The sequence below is a fragment of the Triticum dicoccoides genome, chromosome 4B, assembly GCF_002162155.2.
Source record: "Triticum dicoccoides isolate Atlit2015 ecotype Zavitan chromosome 4B, WEW_v2.0, whole genome shotgun sequence".
Lineage (NCBI taxonomy): Eukaryota > Viridiplantae > Streptophyta > Magnoliopsida > Poales > Poaceae > Triticum > Triticum dicoccoides.
In genome coordinates this window covers 546333442-546347177 of record NC_041387.1, presented here as the reverse complement: position 1 = coordinate 546347177, position 13736 = coordinate 546333442, and positions in this window count along the sequence as shown.

The following is a 13736-nucleotide window of genomic DNA, read 5'->3' as shown; positions in this document are numbered from 1 at the left end:
ACCCACACACTATATCTCTCTAGGTTTGTATCTCTCTCACACAACCCCACGTAGGTGGTGTACATATACAAGAAGAGAATAGGTGCACCATGCACGTACTCATGCTTCGTGCCCAGCCACACCCGCGCGGGTACACGGTGGAGCTCATTTCTTTACGAAATGGCAGCCCACGTGCTAATTTGAACGATTGTAGCGGTTGTTTACCTAGGGAGGTCGTTTACCACGCCTGCACGAAAGAAAGTTTGACTTGACGCGTTGCCGCGTTATTTTTAAATAAAGTTATAGTGCTCAATGGCATGTACACAGAATATAAAACGATTTTTATGGAGAAAAAGGTAGTCCGCTCACTATATACAATAGAGCCTTGCGTGCCTGGTTTGTCGCTCTTCAGAGTATCTCACACAAGGCTGCGGTGGCCTCTCTCTCTCACCGTTGGTCACTGGTCCGGCCGCGTCCCGTCCACCACGGGAAAGGGAGTGCGGTGGCCTCTCTCTCTCTTCCACCGTTGGTCACTAATGTGGCCGCATCTCATCTGCCGGGGGAAAGGGAGTGCGGTGGCCTCTCTCTTTCTCACCGTTGGTCACTGATCCGGCCGCATCCCGTCCGCTGGGGGAAAGGGAGGAAGTGCATCGTTTTTCCGTTCGACGGCGCCAAGGCAGCACGTCCCGATCTGCGGTACACGTTGTTCTCTCTAACCAAGCTCCGGCGCGGCAGGGCCCATGCCACCTGCTCGCAGATTCTACCCGCCGCTGCTCACCTAGTTACATCCCAACGGCCTCCAGGTATCCCCTCCGGCCTTGCTCCACTGCCCATCTTCCCACGTTGCTGCATGTGGATCTTCCATAGTTCTTTGCCCAAAACGTAGCTCGTCCAGCGTACTTTCCATATTGCATTCTCGTCCTCACACCGTTTTAGACAAACACAACCATGTTATCTTCCCTTAGGGCAAGGAATATGCTTCTTTTTTGTCGTCGCATGTGTCATCAACTGTTATTGGCCAGTAATTCTTTCCTTTCTACCTCTTTTTTGCAAACAGGGCTATCCATTTCACCTCGTTGCTATTGCGACCTTTTGGTGAACTGCACAAATCACTTTTTTCTTAAGAGTGTTTTGTGCAGTTGTACTAAAATGTCACACGGGCAACGTCTCTACATTTCAGTGCGACTGCACAAAGGGAGATTGGTTTTGCTCTATCCTCCTCATCCAACTCCGAGCCTAATCTTCTCCAACTAGTTAGTCTTAAGAGAGACTGCAAAGGTGACCGACTTCTATTTGTGTGTTTATTGTTTCATCAGCAGTCCTCTATTATCATAATCACACTTAGTATCTTTGGAACAGGGACGCTCAGCTCTATTTTAGTGTAACTGCACAAAATGATCGGAATGTTGCATGCTGCAGACAGCTACTTTTTTTCCCAACATGCCTTGTTGATTTAGACAGAGCTGGGGGGACGTTGCTGCCAATGAAAGCATGGATCAATTTTAATTTAACACCTTCTCACAACTCTGTTTTCAGTTGTGATGTAATTATTAGCTCTGATCTGCTAATAATTGACATGCATTAGCAAGGGAGTTAGTTTTTTTATTGTTTCCGAAAGAGCATCGATGGCAAGACACACGAAACAAAAGCTGAGAGCTCACACCATTGTACAATTTCATGTCGCTGGAAAATTATTTGTATAGTACGTCAATTATGTAAACAAATGATGGAAGCTTGATAGCATTGCTAGAAGCCTCTTCATCATCCGGATCCATGTGCCATGCACAAAATTATACTCCTTCATTCCTAAATATTTGTCTTTTTACAAATTTCAAACGGGCATATTTTAGAGTGTAGATTCACTCATTTTGCTTCGTATGTGTACTCCCTCTGTTCGTAAATATTCTATTCGTCTTTCTAGAGATTTTAACAAGTGACTACATACGAAGCAAAATAAGTGAATCTACACTCTAAAATATGTCTGTATACATCCGTATGTGCCAGTCCATTTGAAATCTCTAAAAAGACAAATATTTGAGTAGTCACTCGTTGAAATCTCTAGAAAGACAAATACTCCGGAGTATATTTAAGAACCTAGGGGCTAGTGCACAACCACATGGGAGACTCAGCCCGGTCGTTGCGCCGCATTAATAGTGAGTAATGAGCAGTCAAATCATAAGCCCCATCTTTCCCACTGTAAGTTGCTCTAAAGAAGCAACCATCAATACACTCTTCTTTGAATCCGCTCATACTACTCCATTCGTCACTATTTATACAGCGTGCTTCAGAAAAAAGAAAACGAATCTATGGGACCAAGGCGACTAGCGATCGGCCTGAAAAATAGCATTGGTAGTTAGGCTGGTTGTAATGGGGAGTATCATATACTAGTATCATGCATATGATACTAGTGTATGATACTACCTTCCTAATGCATATCATATATTAGTATCATGTTGTACTCTATTTATTGCCATGCATGACACAAAGTAGCATAACATTTAATATGATACGGTATCATGATATGATACTACACCCTCTTTTTCTTCATTTAATGCTATGACACATCATCAAAATTGCCTAGTTGGCATGCATGATACTAGCTATGATACTATCATTACGACCAGCCTTATAGCATGGCGTCTATTACTAGAGGAATAATGTGTACACACATGCATGCAATGCTTCCACCCTGGGTACACACATGCATGCACGTACTCCACTCCGTAGTAGTACAGAGTACATGGAGAGAAAATTGTGGACTTGATTGCGGTTACGATGCCCAAATTAATTGAGCATTAAACCAAACGCATCTAAAGTCTCTCTGGTGCTGGAAATGCATTGAGATAAATGCATCATAATGAAGCACGCCCGGTAAACTGTGACAGAGGGAGGAGTAGTATGAAGGTGCAAAACCAAGTACGCGTATGGCCAGTCGGTCAACCACCTCCTCTTGGCATATCACTGACATGTGGGACAAGAGTGTGAGCAAACCGATCTCAATTGACGGCAAAGAGCCAACCCGCCGTTCCTTGAGAGAGACGAGGAGCTAGAACACATAGACGGGCTCGCACGGAGGCCAAGATATATTCGAGCATGGTTGGTTGATCGATCTCATTCATTACATGTTGGGCTGCCGTTTTTCGCCCTTCTCCGGAATAAACATGTACTTTATCAAAGATAAAAAAAATAAGAGTACAAACGCTCCACCATGCGGTTCTAGTAGTAGTACTACTCGTACTACTGTGCTTGGCTCTTCGCCTCTTCGTGAAGACGAACAATGATGGTACTCCGCATGTTGGGCACTATAGTGCATGCCTCTAACAATCTGACACCGAATGGACTGATGCATGTCCACCGAGGGTAGGTTGCATTAGTCAAAAGGCGTAAGCGAGCTTCACCTTATCCTGCAAGCTTCTCCTTGTTCTGCGAGTTGACGGGACACACCGAATGGATTGATGCATGTCCACCGAGGGTAGGTTGCATTAGTCAAAAGGTGTAAGCGAGCTTCACCTTGTCCTGCAAGCTACAGCGAGGCCCTTGTCAAGGACACCCGTAGGGCCACCATCAGGCCCACGCCAATTCCAACCTCTACCACCGTTCGCATGCAGCTGCCGACCCAACCAGTTGGGCAGGCACCTGCGTGGCGGCAAGCGGATCTTCATGGAGACCCACCGCTGCGCCACCTCAGCTACCTGCCTGCCTACATGGCGCCACGGGCACCGCTGGCCAGGGCGAGTGTCGACGCGAAAGGGATCGGCGATGGACAAGACTGGGCTCTCCCCCACCCCCGATAAAGCAGGGACACCTAAGCACGACACATTAAATGCGCCTTGTCATGTAATGTGAGGGATAAACTCGTATCACTGTGCCCTTTCCACCTCCTGTGTGCCACTGTGGCAACCCTTTTTTCCTATAAAAGGAGGCCCAAGGCGACCAGGAGGGGGATTCGGCTTTTTGGAGCTCCTCATGCCCCATTGCTAGCTCAAGAACATAGATAAACAAATCATCAAGGTAGGAGTAGGGTTTTACGCATCCTCTTGGCCCGAACCTGGAAAAAGAACCCATGTGCTATCTGTTTGATCCGCCCTTCTCACAACCCCGCGCCCCGCAACTGTAGTAGGGATTCTCGTGATCCCATATGTGTCGTCCTCGCACCGACATCTTTGGCGCGCCAGGCAGGGGGTCGCAGTTGTGAGAATCGGCTCTAGCAGTTAGTTCGACGCTTCTTCATCGTCATGGCACCCAAGAAGAAGATGATGGTGGCGGTTGGCCCGTCGGGAGCCGGACATTCCGTCCCGACGCGGGCGAGAAGCGGACCGGTCGCGGAAAGGACCCGGGGCGCCGTTCGTGAACACCAACACCGTCCCAGCAGCCGAAGTTTGGGAGGCGGCGATGTTCGTGCGCCTGGTAACGGGCCGCACGCCGCCAAATCCAAAGACGGAGCCAGGCCCTCTGCGGGTGGCGCGGGGCCTTCCAGGATCGCTGCCACCCCGCCCAGAGGCGACGCGAGGGCTTCCAAGACTCCCACGCTGACACCGACGGTGCGCTCCTCTCAAGCGGCGCGCGACAAACGGCGTAAGCACGCAGAGGACCCCGGCATCACCGCGGAAAGAGCCCCGAGCGCCGTTCCCGGGATTTAGAAGACCTGCCCGCCCGCCGAGGTGCTGGTGAAGATGGCGTGCGACCGCGGGGTCGTGATGGAACTCCTTCTGACATGGTCAGAAGTCGAAGCGCGTCGCGATCCGTGCAGGTTTCGCTGCCACCAATGCGAGCAGAAGCCCTGTCGCGTGCGCAGTTGCTCCTCGATTTCCCTCCCACTGCGGGGAAACTCTACGAATGGAGAGCCACTGTCCGAAGCCTTGTTGCGATGGCCAACAAAGACGAACCGAGTCCGGTGGAGCCCCCGGGTCGACGCTCCGACGGAGTCCCACGCTCCAGTGGCAGGAGAGCCGGCGGCACCGCGACCACGGTGCACTCGCCTCCTCCACGCCCGGTACCGCGGATGCCAGCCCGTCGCGACGTCACGGGCGACGATATGTCCGTAGCATCGTCCGACCCGCGGGCCCACTGTGACCAGCGCCAAGTTCTTCGGGAACAAGAACATGAAGACGCTCGAACCACTATCGAGCGCCAGGACGGAGCGCGCCACCAATCAGACAGGCGAGCAGGGCCTGCTGTGAGCCACCCGGCACCGGGGAGCCCTGGAGGCCTACCTTACAAGGTAGGCTGTCCAGCTTTTACCCGTGAGCTGCGGCAGTTCCAGTGGCCCACTCACCGCACCTTCAAACCCGACATGGGCGAAAAGTACAGTGGCAAGACCCATCCGTCTGAGTTCCTCAGCGTCTACACCATCGCGATGCAAGCTGCCGGAGCCCGCGACGGTAAGGTGCTTGCGAATTACTTTCCGTTGGCTCTTAAACCCAACGCCATGTCATGGTTGATGCACTTGCCGGTAGACTCTATTTCCTCCTGGTCGGATTTGTGCCATGAGTTCGTGGGCGCCTTTACTGGAGGCCACCAAGCCCATGGCCAAGCAAGCAACCTGCACGTCATTCCCCAGAAGGGAGGCGAGAGTCTCCGCAAGTATATTTAGAGGTTCAGCCGGGTACAGTACAATATCCCTGATGTTCACCCTGCCGCCATCATCAACATGTTCCACCAGAACTGTCACGACCGGTTTTCCAATAAAAATATTTATTGATAAACCAGTCTTTTGAGTCCAGTATTAGAGAAATCCTCCTCACTGGTAGACAATTTCTTGATACAATAAGCCAGTAGCATAAAATATATTACAGGGTTGAACTGCGGTCGCTCAACCAAATTATTACAAGCACGCCAATAATCATACATAATGGCGGACAGGACACAGTGGTGTGGAGACATACTACTGACTCATGGATAGGTTGGTGGTGGAAAAGCACAGCGGGAAGGGAAATACAAGACTCTAAGAATATCATTTCATCGAACGTCGAGGTGAGGCTCGATAAATTTATTTGGTAGAGGAAGCGGATATAAAACAGTGGCCAAATCCAGGGTCACACGAGACTGACTGGGACTCCTCTAAGTGTCGGACTCGCTATCGAACTCTTCATCCATGAGATCGCCTTCGTCAGCATCTGGCCAAATCAACAAGCCAGTGAGTACTTTGAAAGTACTCGCAAGACAGTTCGGACGAAAGATATAACAAATGCGTGCATGGATGCAACATGATTAATTCCTTAATGCACAATAAATAAAATTGGCATAACGGGTAAGTAAAAAGGGAAAACGGCGGTAGTCCGCCTGAAATTCCACAGAACATAAATAAGGACCGATCGGGTGTCTGAAGCGAGGCCTCGAAAGGTGAACAAATAAAAATAAGGAAATGATGCCACAGTCGGGCATCTTAGCGACACCACATAAAGGGCTTTTAAAAGAAATGCCATGGTCGGACGTCTGAGCGACATCGCAAAAAGGGCTTTAAAAGAAATGCCACAGTCGGACGTCTGAGCGACATCGCAGAAAGGACTTTAAAAGAAATGCCACAGTCGGACGTCTGAGCGACATCGCAGAAGGGGCTTTAAAAGAAATGCCACAGTCGGACGTCTGAGCGACATCGCAGAAAGGGCTTTAAAAGAAATGCCACAGTCGGACGTCTGAGCGACATCACATAAAGGGCTTTTATTCACAAGTAAATAATACTCATAATAAACATTCAATTCATGAAAACAAACGGGTTAGTCCATCCACAGGAGTAATCATTTAACCGGACTTAGCACTCATGCGATTCGCCGAAGTCTCTGTCATCAAAGCTGACAATTGATTAGGATAAGATGGAACGAAACTTGACATGGAGGAGATGATTTGGAGGAATATATGACTCTGCAGAGTTTGTACAAAATTTTTCCCACAGTCAACGGATTTCCGTAGTCACGAAGGACTAGTTCCGTTTACGGTATTTCAGAAGAAAACACAGCTAACCGGTACACACCCATCCTACCTCTCGATGCTAGGAATCACCATAGTCATCGTCCAAGAAAAACTTTTGAGACGGGGAGATCACAATCTCGAATAGCATGGGATCAAATTTATATACGCGCGCTCTAAGGGGTGCCCCCTCTCGGTCCCAACTAGAAACACCCATGCCCCCTGACCGGATGACTGGCTTTAATCCAGGGCCATGGAACCATCATCACGGCCTCTCCTCTTTGGTGTGTACCATGAAAGTGGTTTGCAACTTACTAAACCATATTCCTTGCGGAAAACATGTGGTAGTACAAGGAAGGAAATGATAGGTACTGGACCGATATGGTTTGACACTGAAGTCACATAGTCTGGCGTAAGACTGGCATGCTACAACACTGCCATCGTACCCATCCTCATGCCAACACATGGCCATTCATATTCACATTCATCCACGTATGGATCATTGAACTCACTCACCTTATTATCACATAAAATAACGTTCATCGGTATGCTTACCAACATGTCATGAAACTAACTAAATGCAAAACATGCCGAGACACTCATCATATCAAAAGTTCAAACATGCTTGCCTGGTTCAGAGTAGTCGGAGCCTAGCTCGGTGAAGTTCGCGGCTCCGTCACCTCCTTCGGTATCTACGGTTTAAAGAAAATATATGCGCTATCGTAAATACCAAGGAGAGCACAGAAGGTAAACCAAATATTTTTCAAATAAATCTGATAAAAAACTAGACAAAATTTTAAAGAGGGCAGAAAAAGAATCAATCAAAAATACTTTTCTGAGTAAAAGTTATAAGGGTTTTTGTCCAGGGACTTATCTGTAATGAAACAGAAGATTTCCAGGGGCTAGTTTATAAAAACAGAAAACGCTTCGGTAGTGACTACGCCAGCCCGAAGAGAAAACGTATTCTGCCCGAAGGCGCTTCCAGAAAACGATTCGAAGAGAGAGCAGAGAGGCTGACGGTGGGGTCCCACCTGTCAGGTTCAAATGTTCAAACGGGGCGGCAGAGTTCGCCGGCGCCCGAGAGCCGCGGTGGTCGCCGGCGGCGATCCACGGCGAGGCAGAGAGATCGGGGAGTACCTCCGTGCTCAGGGTACCCTTCCGCGCCAGTTGATGGTGGTGGAGTCGGTCGGCGAGCACCACGTCGACGACGAGCTTTGCTCCGGCGGGCGGCGGCTCGGGTGGTCGAGGGGCTCGTCGGAGAGGGCTGCAAAGGTTAAATTGAAGAGGGGGTTATGCTCCTGGCAGCTAGAGAAGGTAACGAACAGGGTTTGAGCGCCGGAGATAGCCTCACCAGAACGAATCGGGCTGGAGGCCGAGGCGGGGCGAGGCGGCCGGAGCTGGGGGAGGAGACCTCCTCGAGGTCCCCCTAGTGGCCTGGCGGGGTGTTGGTGAGTAGTGGGGGTGCTGCGTGCACGAGAGTGAGCTCGGGACCCCTTTATATAGGCGGTCCGAGGCGGTTGCCGTGAACGAGGATCACCGGCGAGCGATTACGGTGGCGCAGTGCTCGGTCGGGGTGGTTAGGGGGTCGAGCGTCATCACGGAGGTTCAATGGGTCCGTTTTGGTGTTAAACTGGCCGGGGTTTGGGTGTTAAGGGCGAGCTCGACGGAACGGTGAGGGTGCGGGCCCGTCGGTGGTGGAGAGCGCGTTCCGTGCTTGCCGGCCACGGTGGCTGTGCTACGGGCGTGCGCTGGCCTGCATGAGGCCACGCGGAGAGCCAGGGAGCGATGGGCGGCGCGGAACGGCATACTGCCGTGGTGTGCCTCCTGTCGGCCGCCACGGGAGGTCCCGACGCTGCAGAAGACGCCGGCGAGGGCGAGCCAGCGCGCTACCGACGCCAGGAAGGCTCCACGCACGCGTGTGCAGCTTCGGACAAGAGGAAGAGGCGGCGAGGAACGTGCCAAGGGCACTGTGGCCGCGTGACTGAAACTGACGGACTGAAGATGACACTGAAACTGAATTATCTGAACTTTGAACAGTAACAGTGCCCACCAGGTGTTCGACCGAATGAAATTGGCCTCTGGTGATTTTTCCTTGAGCTGATTTTTGGTGGAGTGGCTTCTCCTTGCTCAAGTAGGCTGCATGATTTTTGGTGGAATTTTTGGAGGAGTGTAGATATGAATTTCACCAAATTTGGCAAATCTGGTCCAAACTTGCAGAGACTGAATTTTGAAAATTTTGAAAAGAGGAGGAGTGGATCAAGATGGTTCTGGGTTGTGGGTTCAAAGGACAATCCAGGAGAATTGGTTTGAGGTCAAAACTCAAATGAAAAAGTGTACTTGCTTTGAAAATCCCTCAGGCTCCAAATAATTTTCAGAGTTGAATTGAGGGAAAAAGAAATTAGAATAAAATCCAAAACCAGTTTGGATTAGTTGGGACAGAGAATTTAGGTTGATCACAAGGGGGAGGGGAGGTTTTGGAGGGGTTTTACCACATGGGTAAAAATGCCAAGTCATGGTGGTTCCAAGATATGAAAATCCCAAATTTCATGGAGTTTCTTTTTAAAAGAAAAAGATTAAACTCCCAAAATAATTTTGGGAGAGAACCAACAGAGAAGAAGTTTCAAAAGGTCAAACACCAAAGTTTGAAGCAAGAATAAAAACCTTGCCAAAGGAAAGAAAGTTTTTTTTTAAGAGGAAGGTTTTCTGGAAAAATTTTAAATGGCCTCTTTTCAAAAACCACAAAGTTTTTGCTGAAAACCAAAGTAAAATTTTTGGAGTGTCACAACACCTACCCCCTTAGGAAAAATCTCGTCCCCGAGATTTCAGCTGATCCTTAAATAAGTGTGGATGCTCTGTCCGAAGAAAATCCTCGCTTTCCCAAGTTGCTTCACTGTCGGTGTGATTGCTCCACTGGACTTTGAAAAACTTGATGGTTTTCTGTCGGGTCCTCCTTTCAGACTCCTCTAATATTCTTATGGGACGTTCTCGATAAGTGAGGTCTGGCTGTATGTCAATGTTCTCATGAGATACTTGTTTCTCCGGGTTGCTTACGCACTTCCTTAATTGAGAGACGTGGAACACGTCGTGAATGTCGGACAAGTCTTCGGGTAAGTCTAGCTGGTAGGCTACAGTGCCTCTTCGTGCCACTATGCAAAATGGTCCAATGAATCTTGGTGCTAATTTTCCTTTAATCCTAAACCGTTGCAATCCTCTCATCGGGGATACTCTCAAGTATACGAATTCACCGGGTTCGAAGTTGACCCTACGATGTTTCTGATCATAATAACTTTTCTGTCGACTTTGAGCGGTCTTAAGTCGGTCCCTGATCAGCTTGACTTTTTCCTCGGCTTCTCTGAGCATATCTGGTCCGAAGATGCGGCTGTCTCCGGTCTCTGACCAATTTAACGGGGTACGACACCTCCTTCCGTATAGGGCTTCGAAAGGAGCCATTTGCAGGCTGGCCTGGTAACTGTTGTTGTATGCGAACTCGGCATATGGCAGGCTGTCCTCCCAACTGGTTCCATAGGTGAGGACACATGCTCTCAGCATGTCTTCTAAAACCTGGTTTACGCGTTCTGTTTGTCCATCAGTCTGTGGATGGTATGCGGTACTGAAGGCTAGTTGGGTTCCCAGAGCCTGTTGTAATTGCTCCCAAAATCTTGAGACGAACTGAGTGCCTCTGTCGGAAATTATAGTCTTCGGGACACTGTGCAGACAGACTATGCGGGAAAGATAAATCCTGGCAAGCCTCTGAGTGGTGTAGGTTGTCTTCACTGGAATAAAGTGTGCTACTTTGGTCAACCTGTCAGTGATAACCCATATGGCATCATTCCCGTGTCGTGACCGGGGTAATCCGACAATAAAATCCATCCCTATTTCATCCCATTTCCACTCAGGTATTTTGTTAGGTTGCAGTAGTCCGGCTGGTCTCTGATGTTCAGCTTTTGTGCGTTGACATGAGTCGCAACATGCAATAAAAGCGGCTATGTCCCTCTTCATACCGTGCCACCAAAATCTTTCCTGAATATCCTTATACATTTTGGTTCCTCCAGGGTGGATCGAATATGGAGTGGTGTGTGCTTCAGTTAAAACTTTCTGTTTAAGGTCTTCTATGTTTGGCACGCATAGCCTTTCTCCGTACCATAATATTCCTTCATTGTCTATGACGAATTCCGAGGCCTTGCCCATACTCAATTTCCTTTTAATTCCTTCAATGCTGGGGTGACCGGACTGAGCCTCTTTAACTTTCTCCACAAGGTGTGGTTGTATTTCCAAGTTTGATATGGTGCCTTCTGCTACCATTTTCAAGTTGAGCTTGACAAATTCTTGATGGAATTCGGGCCTCAAGCTGTGCAGACAGTTCCCGTCGGAGCTGGGGTTCCGACTCAGGGCATCGGCCACTATGTTTGCTTTCCCTGGATGGTAATGGATACCAACATCGTAATCCTTTACCAATTCTAACCAGCGGCGTTGCCGTAAATTTAGTTCTGGCTGCGTAAAAATGTATTTGAGGCTTTTGTGATCCGTATATATCTCACATCGATTCCCAAGTAGAAAATGCCTCCATTCCTTGAGTGCATGAATAACTGCTGCCATTTCTAAATCATGAGTGGGATAATTTTCCTCGTGTTTGCGAAGTTGCCTTGAAGCGTAGGCGACAACCTTGCCTTCTTGCATCAACACGCATCCGAGACCCTTTCGGGATGCGTCACAAAATACTTCAAAATTCTTGTGTATATCGGGTACAATTAATACTGGTGCTGTTGTTAATTTCCGCTTTAGCTCTTGGAAACTTTTCTCGCAGGCTTCAGTCCATTCAAACTTCTTATCCTTCTTGAGTAACTGTGTCATAGGCTTGGATATGGTGGAAAATCCTTCAATAAATCTGCGGTAATATCCTGCCATTCCCAAGAAACTTCGTATGTTCGTTACGCTGGCTGGTGACTTCCAGTCAAGTACGGCCTTGACTTTCTCTGGGTCCACTGCTATACCGTCTTGAGTCAGCACGTGGCCTAGAAAACCCACTTGTCTTAACCAAAATTCGCACTTGCTGAACTTGGCATACAATTGGTGTTTCCTTAGCTCTCCTAGTACAATCCTGAGATGTTCTGCGTGCTCTTCTGGTGTTTTGGAGTATACCAGAATATCGTCGATGAATACTACGACGAATTTGTCCATAAACTTCATAAATACTTTGTTCATGAGGTGAACAAAATATGCCGGGGCGTTAGTTAATCCAAATGGCATCACTATGAACTCGTACAGTCCATATCTGGAGGTGAAGGCTGTTTTGGGGATATCTTCCGTTCGTACCTTCAATTGATGGTATCCTGACCTTAAGTCAATTTTTGAGAATACCTTGGCCTGAGCAAGTTGATCAAACAAATCGTTTATCCTTGGCATCGGGTATTTGTTTTTGACTGTGACCATGTTAAGTGCTCGATAGTCGATACACAATCTCAGCGTTCCATCCTTCTTCTTGGCAAATAAAATTGGTGATCCCCAAGGTGAGGAGCTGGCTCGAATGTATCCTTTATCCAGTAATTCCTTTATTTGCTTCTTCAATTCGATCAACTCGGATGGTGCCATTCTGTATGGTTTCTTGTATATGGGGGTGGTTCCTGGTGCTAGCTCAATGCGGAATTCTATTTCTCGATCTGGTGGCATGCCTGGCAGCTCTTCAGGGAATACATCTGGAAATTCACACACTACTGGAACCTTGTTTAGCTCAGAAACGTCCACCTTATTTAATCTCGGTTGCCGGGGTCTTTTTCCTTCCTTGGCTGATACTCTTATTGTCTTCCCTTGGTGGTGTGTGAGAATCACGGTCCTGTTGAAACAGTCTATAAAACCTTTATTGGTGGTTAGCCAATCCATCCCTAGGATGACATCCAGTCCTTTATTTTCCAATACAATAAGATTTGCGTAAAACTCCAATCCTTCAAACTCGATGACCACATTCTGACAGTAATTCTGAGAAACTTGCTGAATCCCGGGGGACTTGATTATTATGGATTTCTCCAAAGGAAGCATCGAAAAATTATTTTGCAAAGCAAAACTTTTCGAGATGAAAGAGTGAGAAGCTCCAGAATCAAACAAAACCAGTGCAGGTATTGTGTTGACAGGAAACGTACCGAGTACGATATCCGAAGCATTTTGTGCCTCCTCTTTGGTTATGTGGTTCAGATGACCCTTCCTGTGGTTATTGTTGGGATTGAAATTGTTTCGTTTGGGCGCTGAATTATTGCCGCCGTTGTTCGGCTTTGGGGTTGAATTCCTTGGCTTGGGGCACTGTTTGGCATAATGCCCTTCTTCTCCACAAGCGTAACAAGTAACGCCGGGGCGATAGGTGAATTCCTTGTCCCTTGCATGAAAATTCTTGATTGGGCGTGAGACATTGGATGAGAATTTGGGTGTCCCACCCTTTTTAAAATCTATCTTGCTTCGGTGATTGCGAGTGTGGTTAGTCTGGTCCCTTTTTCGCTTGCGGATATCTTCCAGACTGCGTCTCTCATTTTCCAGAGTAATGGCCTTGTCCACCAGCGTTTTAAAATCAGGAAAAGTGTGCACGACCAGTTGGCATTTAAGTGCGGGCGCCAGACCGTCAAGGAATTTCTCCATCTTCTTGATTTCAGTCATACGCTCCTCATTGGCGTAGCGGGATAATAGGGTAAATTGACTGTTGTAATCTGACACTGTCATGTTCCTTTGTTTGAGGTCATCAAATTCTCTCTTCTTGATTTTCATAATACTCTTAGGAATATGTGCACCACGGAAACCTTCCTTGAAATCATCCCAGGTTATGTCATTTTCGCTGGGATGCATGTGCAGAAAATTCTCCCACCACGATG